The sequence below is a fragment of the Oncorhynchus tshawytscha genome, unplaced genomic scaffold, assembly GCF_018296145.1.
Source record: "Oncorhynchus tshawytscha isolate Ot180627B unplaced genomic scaffold, Otsh_v2.0 Un_contig_842_pilon_pilon, whole genome shotgun sequence".
NCBI classification, from domain to species: domain Eukaryota; kingdom Metazoa; phylum Chordata; class Actinopteri; order Salmoniformes; family Salmonidae; genus Oncorhynchus; species Oncorhynchus tshawytscha.
Genome location: NW_024609617.1, coordinates 8,747 through 15,000, shown reverse-complemented (window position 1 = coordinate 15,000; position 6,254 = coordinate 8,747).

The window sequence follows — 6,254 nt, the reverse complement described above, 5'->3', positions numbered from 1 at the left end:
TAGTACACTATAACACTGAGCTGCACCACCCAGGTAAACTAGTACACTATAACACTGAGCTGCACCACCCAGGTAAACTAGTACACTATAACACCAAGCTGCTCCACCCAGGTAAACTAGTACACTATAACACTGAGCTGCACCACCCAGGTAAACTAGTATACTAACACTGAGCTGCACCACCCAGGTAAACTAGTACACTATAACACTGAGCTGCACCACCCAGGTAAACTAGTATACTAACACTGAGCTGCTCCACCCAGGTAAACTAGTACACTATAACACTGAGCTGCACCACCCAGGTAAACTAGTATACTAACACCGAGCTGCTCCACCCAGGTAAACTAGTACACTATAACACTGAGCTGCACCACCCAGGTAAACTAGTATACTAACACTGAGCTGCTCCACCCAGGTAAACTAGTACACTATGACACTGAGCTGCTCCACCCGGGTAAACTAGTATACCAACACTGAGCTGCACCACCCAGGTAAACTAGTATACTAACACTGAGCTGCACCACCCAGGTAAACTAGTATACTAACACTGAGCTGCTCCACCCAGGTAAACTAGTACACTATAACACCGAGCTGCTCCACCCAGGTAAACTAGTACACTATAACACTGAGCTGCACCACCCAGGTAAACTAGTATACTAACACTGAGCTGCACCACCCAGGTAAACTAGTATACTAACACTGAGCTGCTCCACCCAGGTAAACTAGTACACTAACACTGAGCTGCACCACCCAGGTAAACTAGTATACTAACACTGAGCTGCACCACCCAGGTAAACTAGTACACTAACACACTGAGCTGCTCCACCCAGGTAAACTAGTACACTATAACACCGAGCTGCTCCACCCAGGTAAACTAGTATACTAACACTGAGCTGCACCACCCAGGTAAACTAGTATACTAACACTGAGCTGCTCCACCCAGGTAAACTAGTACACTATAACACCGAGCTGCTCCACCCAGGTAAACTAGTACACTATAACACTGAGCTGCACCACCCAGGTAAACTAGTATACTAACACTGAGCTGCACCACCCAGGTAAACTAGTATACTAACACTGAGCTGCACCACCCAGGTAAACTAGTACACTATAACACTGAGCTGCACCACCCAGGTAAACTAGTACACTATAACACCATGCTGCACCACCCAGGTAAACTAGTACACTATAACACCGAGCTGCACCACCCAGGTAAACTAGTACACTATAACACCATGCTGCACCACCCAGGTAAACTAGTACATTATAACACGATGCTGCAACACCCAGGTAAACTAGTAAACAGACAGGTAAGCATCCTCTCGTGTTTCAAATGCTGGGAGTGAGTGTACAACCCAGGCTGCATCCCAAATTGCACCCTATTCCCTATATGGTGCATTACTTTTCACCAAAATAGTGCACTATATATGAAACAGGGTTCCATCTGGGATGCTCCCTGGGTCTCTCTGTCTCTCTATGAAGCTTACTCAACAGTCGTCCAGGAAACAGGAGAACGAGGGGAAGTGGATCAGCAGAAAGTAGGAACCTGTTTTTAAAGGCCCGGTGTGGCCGGTGTCTGAGGTACCGAAGACCAGAGCTTGAGCCAATCAGCCCTCGATCCACCTTTGTGTGTGTTTTTAGTAGATTCACTTCCACGTTTCACCACAACGTGCCTTTATAAAGGGAAACCAGATAATATGGCCTAGACAGACATAAACAGCCCTCCGCCTGAACACACATCAGACTGGAGTGAAATATGCATCTGGCTCTCACGTTTTTGTCCCTATGTTTTGTTGCTTAGTTAGGTTGGTTGATTATATCCCTCATCATATCTCACTACATTGTTCCATGAAAGCTATCTTATCATACTGTATCGAACCTATCTATCATACTGTATCTAACCTATCTATCATACTGTATCTATCATACTGTATCTATCATACTGTATCTATCATACTGTATCTATCCTATCTATCATACTGTATCTAACCTATCTATCATACTGTATCTATCATACTGTATCTATCATACTGTATCTATCATACTGTATCGAACCTATCTATCATACTGTATCGAACCTATCTATCATACTGTATCTATCATACTGTATCTATCATACTGTATCTATCATACTGTATCGAACCTATCTATCACACTGTATCGAACCTATCTATCACACTGTATCGAACCTATCTATCACACTGTATCTAACCTATCTATCAGACTGTATCTAACCTATCTATCAGACTGTATCGAACCTATCTATCATACTGTATCGAACCTATCTATCATACTGTATCGAACCTATCTATCATACTGTATCTATCATACTGTATCTATCATACTGTATCTATCATACTGTATCTATCATACTGTATCTATCACACTGTATCTATCACACTGTATCAAACCTATCTATCACACTGTATCTAACCTATCTATCATACTGTATCTATCATACTGTATCTATCCTATCTATCATACTGTATGTATCATACTGTATCTATCCTATCTATCATACTGTATCTATCATACTGTATCTATCCTATCTATCACACTGTATCGAACCTATCTATCACACTGTATCGAACCTATCTATCATACTGTATCTATCATACTGTATCTATCCTATCTATCATACTGTATGTATCATACTGTATCTATCCTATCTATCATACTGTATCTATCATACTGTATCTATCCTATCTATCACACTGTATCGAACCTATCTATCACACTGTATCGAACCTATGTATCATACTGTATCTAACCTATATATCATACTGTATCTAACCTATCTCTCATACTGTATCTATCATACTGTATCTATCCTGTCTATCACATCTATCATACTGTATCGAACCTATCTATCACACTGTATCTATCCTATCTATCATACTGTATCTATCATACTGTATCTATCCTATCTATCACACTGTATCGAACCTATCTATCACACTGTATCTATCACACTGTATCTATCATACTGTATCTAACCTATCTATCACACTGTATCGAACCTATCTATCATACTGTATCTATCATACTGTATCTAACCTATCTATCACATCTATCATACTGTATCTATCCTATCTATCATACTGTATCTATCCTATCTATCATACTGTATCTATCACATCTATCACACTGTATCGAACCAATCTATCATACTGTATCTATCTATCATACTGTATCTATCCTATCTATCATACTGTATCTATCATACTGTATCTATCCTATCTATCACATCTATCATACTGTATCTATCCTATCTATCACACTGTATCTATCATACTGTATCTATCATACTGTATCTATCACACTGTATCTATCCTATCTATCACACTGTATCGAACCTATCTATCACACTGTATCTATCATACTGTATCTATCACACTGTATCTATCATACTGTATCTATCCTATCTATCATACTGTATCAAACCTATCTATCTTACTGTATCTATCACACTGTATCTATCATACTGTATCTATCCTATCTATCTATCACACTGTATCTATCATACTGTATCTATCCTATCTATCACATCTATCATACTGTATCGAACCTATCTATCACACTGTATCTATCACACTGTATCTATCATACTGTATCTATCACACTGTATCTATCATACTGTATCTATCACACTGTATCTATCCTATCTATCACACTGTATCGAACCTATCTATCATACTGTATCGAACCTATCTATCATACTGTTTCTATCCTATCTATCATACTGTATCGAACCTATCTGTCATACTGTATCTATCCTATCTATCATACTGTATCGAACCTATCTATCACACTGTATCTATCACACTGTATCTATCATACTGTATCTATCACACTGTATCAAACCTATCTATCATACTGTATCGAACCTATCTATCATACTGTATCTATCTAATTAAATTGTTCCATGAAAGCTAGCAGCTTCATGGTCCATGTTGCTGTGCTTGGTTTGGTTCACTCTACCTCGACCTCTTGAGTGACCGGCTGCTGTCATCTATGTTTGTGTCCCAAATTACACCCTGTTTCCTATGGGGGCTCTGGTCAAAAGTAGTGCTCTACGTAGGGAATAGGGTGCCACTTTGGACATTGCCTCTGTCACCCCAGATTAAACTAGTGACCTGATTAACCAGAGATGCAAATTAAATAATCTCTTAAAGATGAAAGATTATTTACGCTGTCCTCTTGCTCTTTGTCCCTCGAACGAATCCATTTTCTGCTGCTATGATTTGTAGATGTGCCCCAGATGCAGTGTGCATGTCTTTCTCATTGTGATTGAACATGAAGGGATGCTGTCTTCAGGGTGAACTATGTAGACCAGAGAGAAAAGGTCTACCCTAACCAACTGCAGCTGGAAAGGTCGCATCCCAAATGGCACCCTATTCCCTATGTAGTGCACTACTTCAGACCAGGACCCGTAGGGATTGTTCATTTAGCCTACATACTGCATGGATAGGAAACTAACTTTTACATCATCAAAATGGGACGCAACAAATCATAGCAGACACTAAATAAACATACAAAGGCAGAGAGGCTTTTAGGGAAAAGAGCCGTCATCTAGCAGGGAAACCCCTGTCTAGTAAGTAGGGCTTGAAGACACGTCATCTAGCAGGGAAACCCCTGTCTAGTAAGTAGGGCTTGAAGAGCCGTCATCTAGCAGGGAAACCCCTGTCTAGTAAGTAGGGCTTGAAGAGACGTCATCTAGCAGGGAAACCCCTGTCTAGTAAGTAGGGCTTGAAGACACGTCATCTAGCAGGGAAACCCCTGTCTAGTAAGTAGGGCTTGAAGACACGTCATCTAGCAGGGAAACCCCTGTCTAGTAAGTAGGGCTTGAAGAGCCGTCATCTAGCAGGGAAACCCCTGTCTAGTAAGTAGGGCTTGAAGAGCCGTCATCTAGCAGTGAAACCCCTGTCTAGTAAGTAGGGCTTGAAGACACGTCATCTAGCAGTGAAACCCCTGTCTAGTAAGTAGGGCTTGAAGACACATGGGCTTGAAGAGCCATCTAGAGGGGAAACCCTGTCATCAAGCAGTGAAACCCCTGTCTAGTAAGTTGGGCTTGAAGAGCCGTCATCAAGCAGTGAAACCCCTGTCTAGTAAGTTGGGCTTGAAGAGCCGTCATCTAGCAGGGAAACCCCTGTCTAGTAAGTAGGGCTTGAAGACACGTCATCTAGCAGTGAAACCCCTGTCTAGTAAGTAGGGCTTGAAGACACGTCATCTAGCAGGGAAACCCCTGTCTAGTAAGTAGGGCTTGAAGACACATTATCTAGCAGTGAAACCTCTGTCTAGTAAGTAGGGCTTGAAGACACGTCATCTAGCAGTGAAACCCCTGTCTAGTAAGTAGGGCTTGAAGACACCTCATCTAGCAGGGAAACCCCTGTCTAGTAAGTAGGGCTTGAAGACACGTCATCTAGCAGGGAAACCCCTGTCTAGTAAGTAGGGCTTGAAGACACGTCATCTAGCAGTGAAACCCCTGTCTAGTAAGTAGGGCTTGAAGACACGTCATCTAGCAGTGAAACCCCTGTCTAGTAAGTAGGGCTTGAAGACACATTATCTAGCAGTGAAACCCCTGTCGAGTAAGTAGGGCTTGAAGACACATTATCTAGCAGTGAAACCCCTGTCTAGTAAGTAGGGCTTGAAGACACCTCATCTAGCAGGGAAACCCCTGTCTAGTAAGTAGGGCTTGAAGACACGTCATCTAGCAGTGAAACCCCTGTCTAGTAAGTAGGGCTTGAAGACACGTCATCTAGCAGGGAAACCCCTGTCTAGTAAGTAGGGCTTGAAGACACATTATCTAGCAGTGAAACCCCTGTCTAGTAAGTAGGGCTTGAAGACAGACTTGTATGTTCATCTGTAGCCTAACGCTACATCTGATGTGGCTCTTGTAATCAGCAGCTCTACATTAACCAGTAATGAGCTTTCTGCTCCAGCCTCAAGAGCCCACCACACGGTAACCACACGTTAACCTATATTTAAGGCTCTTATCAGATCTGAAATTTCCACAGAACTGCCCCATTCCAGGCAATTAAGCAAATGAGGCTTTGAAGCGAACATTCAAGGAACAAGAGCAGAGTATGCAGCAATAGAACAAAAGGCATGTGTCTGGGTCAAAGGTCAAGGAAATGAAACTTAACATTAACTGGGATGTCATAGTCAATTAGTCTAGTTTACTGACTGTCTGTCATGGACCATTGGCTACTTTGTGGTATCTTACCACCGTTATGTTGAGCAATGCTTTCTAG